We start from the raw sequence: 15091 nt of genomic DNA on the forward strand, positions 1-15091 counted from the left end.
GCCAACGGTCGTCAGCGGGTCTGCTTTCCCCTGCAGCTCAGCTCTCCCAGGACCCCCCAAAGGTGCCGTGTCTGGGTATTGTGACTGCTTTGCCAGTGGGGACTTTTGCAACAACTGCAATTGCAATAACTGTTGCAACACGTTGCGCCATGAAATGGAGAGGTTTAAGGCCATTAAGGCCACGATCATGTGCTCATCTGTTTGTAAATGCATTGGCTGCAAAAACTACGAGGAGAGCCCGGAACGGAAGACACTCCTGGGTGTGCCACATTGCGTGGAGGCTGGGGACATGGAAGACGGCCACTGCTTGTCACCTGCCAAGTGTCCAGGCCCACCAGAATACAGAAAAGAGAGGCAGCCCGTGTCCTGCATCTCGTGGGAGGTGGTGGAGGCCACGTGCGCCTGCCTGCTGGCCCAGGGTGAGGAGGCCGAGAAGGAGCAGTGCTCCCAGGGCTTGGCCGAGCAGCTCGTCCTCGAGGAGTTCGGGAGGTGCTTGTCACAGATCCTGCACATCGAGTTCAAGTCCAAGGGGTTGAACATGGAGTGAGTGCACATGGCCAGGTGTGCCCGCCGGCCAGCTCGCCTCAGGACCCCCCAGCAGGCCAGCTCACCAAGGTTTTCAGGGGGAGCATAGGGCCAGTATGCAGCCCCCTCCAGAAGCTTGTAAACAAACCTCGTGTCTCTCCTGCCCCCGTGCCTGGGGGGCTGGGGGGCTAGGGGACGGGATGCCAGCACTGCCTGTGCACTGCATGGGGGAGGGAGCACCCCAGGACAGACAGGGTCCCACCCCCTGGGGCTGCCCACCTAATGACCTCAGCTGCCTTTCTGGTTTTTGTTTGCTGTTTTTGAAATTATTTAGAAAGAAGTTCCCCAGCTGGGCTGTTAGGTTCAACATAGCGCCCCCTCAAGGCGTGCCCAGTGCCTGCTGTCGCCCAGGCCACGGGCACTGGCTGGCGCCAGCAGTGTTTGGAATTGCGGGACTGATGTTTTGGTTTCATTTCTTATGTGTTTGTATTTGAATTGTGGAAAAATGCACTCACCTGTTCACTTCATTATTGTTATACTATGATCATTCTCGCTTGTGAAGTGCAGAAACAGTAGGTAAAGGTGCTTTTCAAAAAAAATTCAGGATGAATTTTTTTTTTCAGGATGAAAAGCTATTAAAAGGATGGAATTTTCTATGCTTCATGACCTTGCGGCATGTAGACGGTGGCCTGTGAAGCACACACTGGGGGTTCCGTGTCCCTGGCAGCCCGCAGCCCCCTCCGCAGGAATGTTCGCATGTGCCCTGCACAGGCCAACGGGCTGCCTGTGCGTGGGCCGCAGCTCTGTGGCCAGAGCGCAGAGACAAGGCTGCTGCAGTGGTCTCTGCAGTCATCCCCCTGGGCTACCAGTGAGCGCAGCATCCATGGTGTCTGGGGATGGGAGCAGAAGATGCATGGACAGCAGGAGCCTGCAGGAAGCTTGCTCCGCCACGTGGGAACACTGCACACCAACCTCAGGCTGGGACCGTTGGCTGGGAGGGTGGGACACAAGATGGCCAGGCAGGGGTCCTCGTTTCCAAGGCAACACTCTTTGGATCTAAGGTAATCCAGCCAAGGAATGGAGTTGCAACCTGTCAGTTCTCCCAGTCCGTGCTGGGCAGGGCCTCCTCCTCGTCGTCTGACTCAGGGGACGCCTCCTTAATCCTCCTCAGGGCCTCGTGGATGCTCCGCGTCAGGGGGTCCGTGTCGGGCAGCAGCGTGAAGGACTCCCGCAGCACCTCCTTCTGCACCTTCTTCAGCTTCACCCCACGCCGGATCTGCGCCAGGATGTTGTTGCTGTCGTCCTCGTTGGGGAATGGCGGCAGAGTACGTGGTTCCACCTTCCGCAAGTGGAAGCTGCCACGCTTCAGGGAGGCCAGTACCTCGTCCATGGGCGAGCTCACTCTGCAGCGGGGCAAGCCCTCGGCAGTCTTGCGGAGCTTCCTGCGGGCGCTGACCAGCTGGCTGCTGTCCAGCAGCTGCGCAGAGGGCACACTGGTGGGCATAGGAACGTGCTCCCCTCGCTGCTGCTCTCTGTGTGGGCCTTTCTCTGAGGTCACAGGGGTGCTATAATGGTCATTAATGATGGGCAGCAGTGGAGGTGGCGGGGGTGGTGGAGGAGGTGGCGGGGGTGGCGTGGGAGCAAGAGTGAGCTGCCTTGCTCCTGGTTCTCTACCCCAATACCAATAAATGTCTTGGGTTCCATGGTCATGACTAACTCAGCCTGTTGCCACCCCCACCTATTGAATAAAGCAGTGAATATTGCAGTTCCAGAGCAATGAACCCATATATCCCCCACAGAATTTACCCCCAGATCTGTTTTGACATATTGATTAGTGTTAGGTACAGCCTAATATTAGCCATCCCCTGTTACAACATTCATTGGTAGGTAACTGTTATCTAGCCCTAGGAGGTGGGCCCCTAGCCCTAGCTTTAGTGTGCACCATTGGGTGGTTGGCGATTGTCAATGCTAACTAGCCTAACACAGATCTCCTTTGTGGGTGGGTGCGTCACTCTGATTCCAAAACATCCATAAGCTTCCCTTCTCTAACCTGTTGAGTCTCAGCTCCCTTGCTTACCTGAAAGTACAGTGCCCTTGTTGGTGGAAGTCCCCCAGAAGTTATTTCTCAACTGCAACATACTCCCTCAGCAGTCCTCTCTCCCACAGATCCTCATAATGCCTTCTCTGATCAATCCACAATCCCTGCTCCTGGGAGTGCGTGGGTTCCCCAAACAGGTGTTCCCAAGCCCAGTCTTCCATTGGGGTGGAGTGGTGGTCTGGAGCTCTGCCCACCCATCAGGGACCCAAGCTCTTTTCACAATTTCCCAGACCCAGTCCACCAGCACACCCTACCGGCATGCTAGCCTAGGTCTTTCCTTTCCCTACATCTGCCTGGTCTCAAGCAGAAATTCCCAGGCTCACTCCCACTGCCTGGGCATAAGCCCCCAGCTCCACATTTGCCCCTACAGTTGCCATTCCCCAGGTCCCCTGCAAGTCTGCACCCACAGGCTCCAAAAAAGCATCCGTGCTGGCAGAAGTCAAGTACTCATGCTAGTGGACAATTCTCTTTTATTTTCACGTAGTTTTTTCATGGTCTGATGTAAGACAGTTTCTTTTCAGTTCAGTTTCCCTAAAGAAAAATGTCCATGTTGGGGAAGTACAGAGTAGAATTTGTTTATTTTGATTTTATTTTCCACTAAAAAATGGAGTATAGTAATAAGGATTGCCCAATTCATTTTGATTAATTTTATAAGAAAAAGGTAACAAGTGAAAATTTAAGTGTCATAAAATATTAAATTCCTAAACATTTTTCTTAAAGGTATAAAAGCTGTATTCACAAATTCACAAATCTGATTGCAACTACATTTTAATCAGTCACTCATCTAAATCTAGACATTAATCTACACATCAGGGGTTTTGGTCTCCAGACAACTAAAGCTGATATTATTGATTGTATTATTCAGATTACAATTTCGGTTCTCTTTGAAACAATGAACACTGTAAGACCTACTATTTATATAGAGCTTTATGCATATTTTAACACCTCAAATTTGTGAAAACTATATGAATGGTTGCATGGCAATTAAAATAAATGTGGAAAATAAAGGTATCAAAATTTAAGAGATATGCAATAATTTATATCAACTTCATTCTGCAGTGACATAATATAATGCTTACTTAGTTAAGGCTAAGTAATTTCAGAAATTGAACTAACAATTAGCAAGTAAATGATAATAGAACATATTCTATATTTTTTATAAATTTATAATCTTTATTTTCTACTATATATATATATATATATATATATATATATATATATATATTACACAGGAAAACAGTGAGTTAAAGAGCATTTCAGGGCCCAGTGGCATGGCCTAACAGCTAAAGTCCTCGCCTTGAAAGCCCCGGGATCCCATATGGGCGGTTTTAATCCCGGCAGCTCCACTTCCCATCCAGCTCCCTGCTTGTGGCCTGGGAAAACAGTCGAGGATGGCCCAAATCTTTGGGACCCTGCACCCAGTGGGAGACCCAGAAGAGGTTCCTGGTTCCTGGCTTCGGATTGGCGCAGCACCGGCCATTGCGGCTCACTTGGGGAGTGAATCATCGGACGTAAGATCTTCCTCTCTGTCTCTCCTCCTCTGTATATCTGACTTTGTGTTAAAAATAAATAAATCTTTAAAAAAAAAGAGTATTTCAAAATTAAAATAAATATTTATTGTGACATAGCTCTTCTTTTAAAAAAAATTTTTTACTTTTATCAGATTTTTGAAGGTGTACACAGCTTTGACAGAGAGACAAGGTGGTGAGAGAGAGATGGGGAAGAGAGAGAGATAGAGCTTCTATCCACTCTTTCACTCAGCAAATTGCTGCCATGGCTGGAGTTTAAAGTAATGGGTATGATGTGAGGGGCCAGGAGCTTCTCGATATCTCATGTGGGTGCTGGGCCCAAGGTATTGGACCATCTTCCATTGGTTTCGTAGGCCACAGGTTGGTAGCTAGTTGGGAAATGAGAAAGCCAGCACCATAGGAGAAATAGCTTGCTACATGTCCGCACCGACCCCACTACATAGTTCTTAAAGCAAAGAGATGTAGATAACCTTTAAAAATTGATGAAAAGGTCATCAGAGTTTCTTGTACATTGCCAGGTAGATTTATTATATTCAAGCTAAATATTAACCTCCTTAAATCATTTTAGAATGAATTAAAATATTCATTGTTAGTTGTGCCAAATAATTGAGTACACGTGTATGATACTGAAGTGCAATATAGGATGTTTTCAGTTGCAATCAGTGTGAAAATTACCTTTATCTTCAGCTTTAGAAAATATTAAAACAAAATGATGTTACATTGCACTTCAAAAAGTAACTACAGGGCCCAGTGCAATAGCATAGTAGTTAAATTCCTCACCTTGAATGCGCCGGGAATCCCATATGGGTACTGCTTCTAATCCCAGCAGCCCCGCTTCCCATCCAGCTCCCTGCTTGTGGCCTGGGAAAGCAGTCGAGAATGGCCCAAAGCTTTGGGAAACTGCATCCACATGCGAGACCCTGGCTTTGGATTGGCCCAGTTCCAACCGTTGCGGTCACTTGGGGAGTGAACCATCGGACGTAAGATCTTCCTCTCTCTCTCTCCTCTCTCTATATCTACCTTTCCAATAAAAATAAACAAATCTTTAAAAAAGTAATTATATTTGGGCATTACTTCTAGACAATAGATGCTTAAACATAATTGATTTTAAAAAGATTTGGTTTTTTATTGCAAAATCAAATATATAGAGAGAGGAGGAGAGACAGAGAGGAAGATCTTCTGTCCGATGGTTCACTCCCCAAGTGACCGCAACAGTAAGAGCTGAGCTGATCCGAAGCCAGGAGCCAGGAGCTCTTACAGGTCTCCCACACGGGTGCATGGTCTCAAGACTTTGGGTCATCCTCGACTGCCTTCTCATGCCACAAGCAGAGAGCTGGATGGGAAGCAGGGCTGTTGGGATTAGAACTGGTGACCATATGGAATCCCAGCGCGTTCAAGGCGAGGACATTAGCTACTAGGCCACTGTGCTGGGCCCAAACATAGCTAATTTTTTTTAAGTTAACATTATAAGCATGGAATATGCTGATTGTATAGTATATAAAATGAAGTATTCAATTACAACTCTACTCACAATCATCCCTTTAAAGAGAAAACTATTGAAAGTAAGTGTGTTATGTGATTTATAATCCTCAAAAGCATGCCACTTTTCACAAATATATTTATAGAGAATATCTGAGAATATAATAGCTCATTTTTGACAGAAATAAAGATAGCTACCAATATAATTGAATTTGTATGGATTTCAATGTGCAAAATTGCTTCATTATGCATTCTAAAGAAATGGTTTTCATTAAAATAATTTGCTAACATTGAATAAAAATTTCCAAATTGCATTACTCGCCTGCTAAATTACTTTGCTGATTTGTCTTTTGGGTTTTTTTGGGCAGGGGAGAGATTTAAGCATTAGTAGTAACACACACAGAGAAAGTAGAAATCACTTTCTTAAATTTTGCTTGTCAAATTTACGAATTCTGAACATTAAGGGTTGAGACAAAGTCCAATATTTGGTACCTCTAACAAGCTCAGAAGTGGTGTGTGGTTATTGAAGGTCCCTGGAATACAGCTTACAAATCTGGGTCTTAGAGTCACTTTATCAATGTAACTTTATTAAAATAATATGGGAAGCCTAGCTTCAATGAATGTGCTTGTGTGTTAAGAGAGTTATGTGACCAAGCAAGGACCAGAGAAAGCTCCCTTCCCTAGTCCCAAAAGAAGTTTTCTGTTCTTCTGTTTCTGCGGACCACTCAGTGCTCCTGGTTGTCATTCCGATGACCTTGGATCCTGCAAGGCAGGATTTGGACTTCTTCCATCCCATGTGGTAGATCCAGATGGGGGTGGGTGACCTCAGCATTCTCGGTCTCCAAAGGCACTACAATTCCTCATGGTCTCCTTGGCAGTTGGGATGTAGTCCTTGGTGCCCTTACTGATAGTCCTTGGTGAGGATCTGGGAGTCTTCAGGGCTGGAATACAAGCCTCCTCCTGTCCACCTGCTCCACTCTGAGGTCCCCCACCCCCGCTCCATGTGTATGACCTCCTGTTAAGACATTATCAGGATTGTTCCTGATTCCCCCCATATGCCTTTGTGGTTTTACTATTGTCTAATGCTGATTCAAGTCTGTTGTCCATGAGTTACCAGTTATGATCCTGATAGGCCATACTTTATGTCTTCCTCTTCCATACACATTCTAGGGAGATGGAAGATTTCTCTGCTCTCCCGCTCCATTACGGAATAACATACTATCTTAAAAGTATATTAGGTTTCACAGTTCTTTCATGTAGATCATAAGCAATCTGACTCACATTGATTGTTGGTTCATTGGTTACTTCACAATATCTTATTGTATGTGAGATAGGCTGTTTGAAGTTGAGACAATGTTACATTTTACAGGTATTATTTTTCATATTGACATCATTTCATCTTAAATTAAGGCAAACATGTGGTATCTAACCTTTTGGGATTGGGTCCTCACCCTCTCTTTGGGTCCCCACCCTCTCTTGCAATGACCATCAGGATTGCTCCAGAAACCCCTCAAAACAAACAAACAAAAAATCTAGAATAGATAAACAGAGAACAACAAGGAAAGCTTAGAATAAGACAGGAAATGGTCAGTGTGGATTCACTTATACCTCTCTATTTGTGGGACACAAATATTAGTCACTCCTCACTAGGACATTGAACATTTCTCTGCACACACCTCCTAAAACTGTTCTGCACCTAAACTGTTGACACATGTTTTGTTAGAATTATAAGCCAGTTTAAACTACCCAAAAAGCAGCCAGGTTCAGCAAAATTATGCTTCAATGCTATAAACTGCTAAATACTAAAATGAAAATAGACACGAGACAGCTGAATAGTAATCTATAGCCATTTTAAGGTGTATAGAACCCGGTTATATATAAACTAAAATTGAAATGTCAATGAAATAGTCACACGATGTGGTTAAGAACTTGCATTTTTTAACATATTTGTTACTCAATACCATGTCAATTAATTCCATAATGTTGTAAATTGATGCTGATGTTATGTTGTGGCTTTTAATTGATCGGGATGATACTCTGCCAGCTCTACCTTCAGACCAGAGATTGTCTCCCCAAGAAACCGTTGAACTTGACTGGACAATAAGATGCTGGACTTTATGCTTGGTAGATGCTTGCAGTGAAAGAATCCCAACTGAATTTAAACTGTGGTAATGCAACCAGGTGGAGGAATCCACTATGGGGGGAGGGTTTTGGGAGGGGTGGGGGGAATCCCAGTGCCTATAAAACTGTGTCACATAACGCAATGTAATTAATAAAAAAAGAGAGTTATGTGAAATTTTAGGGATTTTGGATTAAAGTAATAATTTGTTGTAGTGTTGTGAATGTTGACTTGAAGTTCAAAAAATGTGGATCATAAGCTTATATTACTGCCTTAATTTGTAATTTAAGAGGCAGGAGATATAAAGAAGCTGACAAATAGCAAAACAGAGAGAGGTCTCGTATTCTAATCCATTTAAATGTACACCTTTGCCCTGCTTTATTGATATAGAAGCCAGTAGCCAGGAATCAAGCCCGGGTTTCCCACATGTAGTGTGTGTAGCTGGGACACACGCACCGGAACCATCCCCTGCCACCTCCTGAGGGGCACATCAGCAGACAGCTGATAACAAGAGCAGAGACACATCTCAAACCTAGACATTCTGTCTGAAACCGCAGCTAGGTGTTCAGCCACTGGTAAACACCTGTTTTTTAATTTATTTTCAGTATCAGTAACTGTAATTACTTACTGATGAAAGAAGACGTGCTTTTGTATACATTTTTTTCATTTATTTTCTTTGTTTTGTGCTGTGTTTACTCTGGGGCCATACATTTTCATTTCTTTAATTTCTTCTGGAATATTTTTTCTTCTATGACTCTTCTGCTCCTTTTCATTGAGGATTATCATTTTTAATCTAGTTTTTATTTTTAATATTTTATTTTCATATATTTAGCAGGCAGTAATAGGGAGAGGGAGAACAGAAGAGTGACTGATATTATACCCTCTGGTTCATGTTCCAAATTATTGAAACTTCTGGGGTTCGTCAAGCCAGGAAATCAATCCTGGTCTCCAATATTATTAGCAAAGAATGAAAAACTTGGACTATCAACTGCTGCCTTCCCAGGTGCATTAGCAGGAAGTTGGATTGAAAACGGAGCAGACAATACTCCAACTTATGCTCTAATATGGGATGTCAGCATGGCATGCCTTCACTCTGGTCTCTGGTATACAGTATTCTAATTCAAGTTTGTTCTGGTGCAAGAAGTTAGAAGTGTTAATAGGCAGTTAGAAAAGACCTCTGTGGGAATTAATTTGCTTCTATGAATCCTTCCACCAGCTGATTAGACAAGTGATTTCCCAAAGAAAATGAAACTATTAATAAGGAATACAGTGGGTCCTGTACTGATTGGTAACCATGAGAGAAACTGAGCTTTGACATCATAGCAGAACACATTACCAATTGGCATGTCTCAAGTGCTTACCAACTAATCATGCAGGCATAATTTGCCTGTGTTATTTTCATGGTATTCTTAGGAAATTCTAATAACATTAATCTACATCCTTACATTTACTTTTTTGTTACTTATATTCAGTACAAAAAAAATTCATTTGCCCTCATTTAATTACATCTGATTAATCAGGACAAATCCTCTACATAGCTATTTCTTCATAGTTCTCTTCACATCTGATTAGTACAAGTGGACATTATAAAAAATAATCCTTTGAGTGCATTAAACATCAGGTGAAATGGTAATTCAACTTATTTGCATTTTGAATATTGACATTAAAGATTAGATGAGGAATCCATTATAATTCCCCAAATGTGTTTCTTCACCCTGTCACTTTATACAATGGCGACTAAAATGTGTTACCATCATTGAAACATTCTATTAGTCTTCAGCTGTTTGAAACTAGAGTCTCCACAACTGTGCCACAAAAGTTAGTAAAATCTAAGTAACCCTTTATTTGATAGGATACAGTGTCTAATAGAGAAATTACTTTTATTAAATTCGTATTCAGGTTGGCTTAGCCATAGAGACTTTTACAAAACTTACGAGCCAAAGAGAAATGGGGAATATATTGCAATAACTCTGTTAAAGTCATCTGTTGAAAATTTATCTTAAGTAACATTCCCTAGAATTGTAACACTTAGGTACTCATGAATGCATTAAGGCAGTTCGAGTCACTCTACCATGGTTAAGCTGATTTAATTATTGTCCTATTGAAAGCTCACATGATACGCTGAGTGACTTTGTGTGGAAAAACAAGAAAAAAAATTAGTCAATCACTCTTACTGTTACTTCTGTAGTATACACTGTTAACAAGGAGCAGGGACCATGCATTAACATTAAATCAGTAGATAAAACATCCTTTATTTTAAAAGAAATGTAAACAGTAACGCAACATTGCATCATTTCTATTCAATTGCATTTTGTCTTCGCAGGTCTCAATTCTTATTTTTGATACCATTTTCAAACTTTGTTTGAATTTCAATTAAAACTAAATCATTACTATAATAACTGTTGAAAACATAGATATATGCATAAGTGATAGATACCATTAAATTTTTGTTTCATTTCCGTTATTATACAGAAACTTTACCATAGCAACACTAATAGTAAGAAAATAATTCACATTTAAGTTTTAAGTAAATTTAAATTGAAAATGTGTAATTCTCATGTAGTTATATCTTTTGTTGCAATTTTAAACAGAACTGTTTCTGAATCACAAAAATATTCCTTACACATGGTTGGCTCAGAATGTTCTAAGAAGACTTGGCTTAATCATAGCATGATTATAAATGTAACACATTATTTTAGCATCATAAAAACTAAATAGTAAGTCCTGTTCAGGATTCTTTATTTTTTTCCCACTAAAACAATTCATTTCATGTAGAGTTTAGTGTAGAAATTCAAACTACATTTACTTTTGCCATCTTCACTGGATCCATCCCTCAATGAAAGCTCTTCTTCTCTCCCTGCCTTTCATGACACTTTTGAGTGCTAACCAGATATTTTTAGAATATTCTTCAATTTGAACTTGACAGCTGTTTTATTTTCATCATTAGATAAACTTAACAATTTCTGTAAAAACTGTATGCAATGCTTGACTTTTCAATGAATCATGGAAAGGGTAGAACATATAGCCACCTGTCTGATTATTGGAGATTTCTACTTTTTCTAAGATGTATTTATTTATTTATTTATTCATTCATTCATTCATTCATTTTATTGAAAGGCAAATATACAGAGAGAAGTAAAAGCAAAGATCCTCTACCTACTGGCTCACTCCCTAATTGACCAGCATTACTGGAGCTTAACTGATCCAAAGTCAGGAGCCAGAAACTCCTTCCAAGTCTTCCACGTGGCTGCAGAGACCCAAGGCTTTGGGCCATTCCCCACTGCATTCCCAGGTCACAAGCAAAGAGCTGGATTGGGAAGTGAAGCATCTGTACATGAACCAGTACCCATATGGAACCCCGGTGCCTGAAAGGCGAGGATACAGCCACTGGGCTACTGAGCCGGGCCCTAGAGATGCTAATGCTAACCACATGATTAAAACGGCGGTTCTAGTTTTCTTTAAAGTTTTATTTTTTGTGTTTAATAAATTTACCTAGGGAGAACTTTTTAAACTGCAAAAACAGTTTTTCTTTTGTGATTTTTTATCACTAGTTTTAAAATTGATCTTGCCGCCTTCTGTGTTCTAAACACATTTTTCCTGATTTCTAATAAAGAATATTTTAAAAGTGTCAACAAATATGAGTCAAATTGGCAGGAAAAGGTGAATCTATATGAGTAAAATCTATCTTTTGAAATTTAATATCAGCTATTTGGTATGCTTTTGAGGAAAAAAATAAGAAAGGAAATACATATATATATATATATACATTCCCTCCTCTTTCTCCCTGTAGCAATTACTGGGGGTTTTCTGTAAAAACAGAAGTTATCTGTTTTCCTCAATAACTCATTTTCTAATTTTTCCATGTTTGACCATTAATAGCTCTTCCAGATTATCTTATATGCATTCTAAATATGTTTACATCAGTGGACATCTATGATAAGTCATAATAATCTATCTATCTATCTATCTATCTCTGTAGGATTTTGTATCATCTACCTATTTAGCTCACAATTTTCCTATTTCTAGCAGCAAAAGATGTCCCATATTCAACTTGATTTCATGTATTTTGAATAAACAATTATTTATTTACTTTGTATTTGAAAGTCAGAATTCTGGAGAAATAGAGCAGGGACACAGTCAGAGAGTCCATCCATCTTCTGGTTTACTCAACAAATGGCCACAATGACCACAGCTGTACTAGTCAGAAACCAAGAGCCAGGACCCAGAAATTTCTTGCATGTCTCCAATGTGAGTACACCTGCTGACTTTCTGGGATAATTAGCAGGGTGCTGGATCAGAGTCGGAGCAGCTGGGATTAGAACTGGTAACTATGAAATGCTGGTGCTGCAGGTTTAGGCTTAGCCTGCTACATCATGGCATTGGACCCTCAAAGATAGAATTATAAGAACATAAGGATATTTCCTCCTCTCCTTTCATTTAGCCTGCCTTCCTTCCTGCCTGCCTGCCTTCCTTCCTTCCTTTTATATTTTAAAAACTATTTTACTTATATTAAGAACAAATTAAAGAACATATGATACTTCTCACACTGCCTTTTCTCCTACCTTCCCCGACGCATGCTGCTCCATTCTTTCTTCATTTTTTCTTCTAATTTCTATTCCTCGTCACAAAATTGAGATTTGGTATCTTTCTCTCTGCATGCAAAGAAAACATCCAGAATTCCTCAAACTTAGTGTACAACCAAAAATACTTTAATTCCAGAAACTGCCTTTGAAAGAAGCATTCTAGAATTTTCACACATATCATAGTCCAGAGATGCTCCACTGAGAAAAAAATAATAAAGTAAAAAGAGACAAGTCATTTGAGGTTCAGAAGCATTGCAGTGCTCCTCAACTGAGCCAAGTTCCTAAATCATGATAAGATTAAATCAAGCCAAGAGTTGATTTAGCTGAAGAAGGTGATCATTCATTAGAAAAGAATATAAAATATTAATTTTTCTGTCAAGAAAAAAAGTAAATAAATGCACACATCTGAAAGTAATTAATTTGCTTAACTTTGAGGTCACCACCACAGAAACTTCCCAAGAAAACATGAAAATCTGCTAAAACAAATAACCAGGTTATCTTCTTCATTAAGTTTTCCTAGGACAAATTACTAGCTATCACCTGAGCAAAACTCCATGTTCAAATCTCTTTATTCCCGTATATTACATGAAAAAAAAAAGACATACTTCTGTCTCTTCAATGAGAACTTCAGGTAAAATTACCAGACTTAAAGGCACTTAGGGGACCTGTAGGGTGACCTAGTGGCTAAAGTCCTTGCTTTGCACACACCCATATGCTTGTCGGTTCTAATCCTGGTGGCCCTGCTTCCCATTCAGCCCCCTGCCTGTGGCCTGGGAAATCACTTGTGGATGGCCCAAAGTTTTGGGACCCTGAACATGTGTGAGAGACCTCGTGAAAGCTCCTGGTTCCTTGCTTCAGACTGGCTCAGCTCCTGCCTTTGTGGCCACCTGAGGAGAGAATCAATGGATTAAAGATCTTTCTGTTTTCTCCTCTATGCATATAACTTTCCAATAAAAAAATAAATGAATCTTAAAAAAGGGGGGGGGCAGGACATTGGCCCTTTCACTGACAGCTAAGCTCAGTGAGATCAGAAAAGAGGAAAGGTGGCAAAAATTTGCAGAGACTGTGTACATGGAAGACACCAATCAAGCCAAGAGAAATGGCAGTCACCACCTGACTGGTTCCTCTTCGTTAGGCCTGAATGACCTAAGATACTCCACTAAAACTGTAGTTACAAAGGCCATTGAACACATTACATTCCACTGCATTAAAATTCCATAAAAATCATTGCTCACAGGGGATGGAATGTATTTCCTGCTCTCTGACACAAACTTTTTTAGAAAGTTTGCATTTCCTCTCATTTTCCTCAGACATTCAGTCTTCCCACTAATCACCACAATCTGTACTTACTCTTGCACATACTGTACTCACCAACCCTGAGAAGATACACTGCTCCATAGAAAGGAAGCATTCTCCTTCCTCAACTCCAAAATGAAGTCCTACCTTATCATGTGTTCCAGGGCAGGGCTTAGGACTCTGAAACACTCATTAAAAAAGTAGCTTCAGCCAACACTCAGTTCATAAGCAGGATCTCATATTCCATATCGGCTCACATGTTAGGATCCAAAAGCCAAAAGAGCCATGCATGTTCCACCCACGTTGAGTCTCAGTTATGAAAAACCAGTATCACGCACTTGGCTGCATTATTCAGAAAGGTTAAAGCACAACACAACAAACATCAATGGATTTAGACCAAGAAGCCCTGAAGAAAAATAGCTGAAATGCAAGACAGTACACATGAAAAGCATAGGAAACATAGAAACTCAAAAAAAAAAAAAAATGCCACAACACCATTAGTACAGGAAGAACTAAGGGCATAACCAGAGTAACAGAGAGATTGACAATGATATTAAGGATAATTATGAAGAAAACACCTGTAGGAAAAAGTGCCAAGGCTAATGTAGACTTCCCAAGCATCCCTGTGTTAGATGGACATTTTGGATATGATATAAATTTTTATTTATACACAATGAAACTGTAAAGTTGCTAAAATATGTTTGGGAATTAAATAATAATATTCATGGCAATGATTAGTAGGATGAGTTTATGTAAAAAAACACATCAGAAGTGAATCTTCATTAAAATACATATCAGTGGTTTATTAATAATATATTTAAATTGGCAGCTAAAAGATTTATTTGCAAAAGCATTTTATGTCAAAATAATTATTACCTCTAAATTTAGTTTGAATATGCTAAAGATGTTACAATTCCCTAAAATTCCATAGCTTCTTTCCTGTTGTATAAATTTTTTCATTTGAGTGCTAATACTAATTTCAAACATGATATTCTGAAGTCTTTCATGGTTTGCACACATGTACAAAATTAGACTAGCATCACTAGCATCTATCACAAACATGTAACTGCAAACTTTAACGACACAGTCTTCCCAGGTGCTTTTGGAGCCTCTGCTAAAATTACAATGTGAGATTTAAGATGATATAAAATGAAAGCATGATGCTAGCTATGACTTTTTGGGCTAGATTGATGTGCAATAAAATATAAGGAGGAGTGAATTTTAATTTTGTACTTTTACTATTACAGAAAACATTTTTATATGTCATTGATAAGAATTCTCAGATGATAACCACATGTCCATTCCTCCATCAGATCTTCAGCGTCTCCTCCTTTCTTTACTCCTTTCCTTCATTGTCTTGATTTTTGCAATAAAAAATTTCAATGTTTTATTATGTACCTAATGAAAAAAATGTGTTGGGAAGTTGTGGGATGAATTAGATCCACTTGATTGGAAATGTAGA

Source organism: Ochotona princeps, chromosome 3, assembly GCF_030435755.1.
Source record: "Ochotona princeps isolate mOchPri1 chromosome 3, mOchPri1.hap1, whole genome shotgun sequence".
Taxonomy (NCBI): domain Eukaryota; kingdom Metazoa; phylum Chordata; class Mammalia; order Lagomorpha; family Ochotonidae; genus Ochotona; species Ochotona princeps.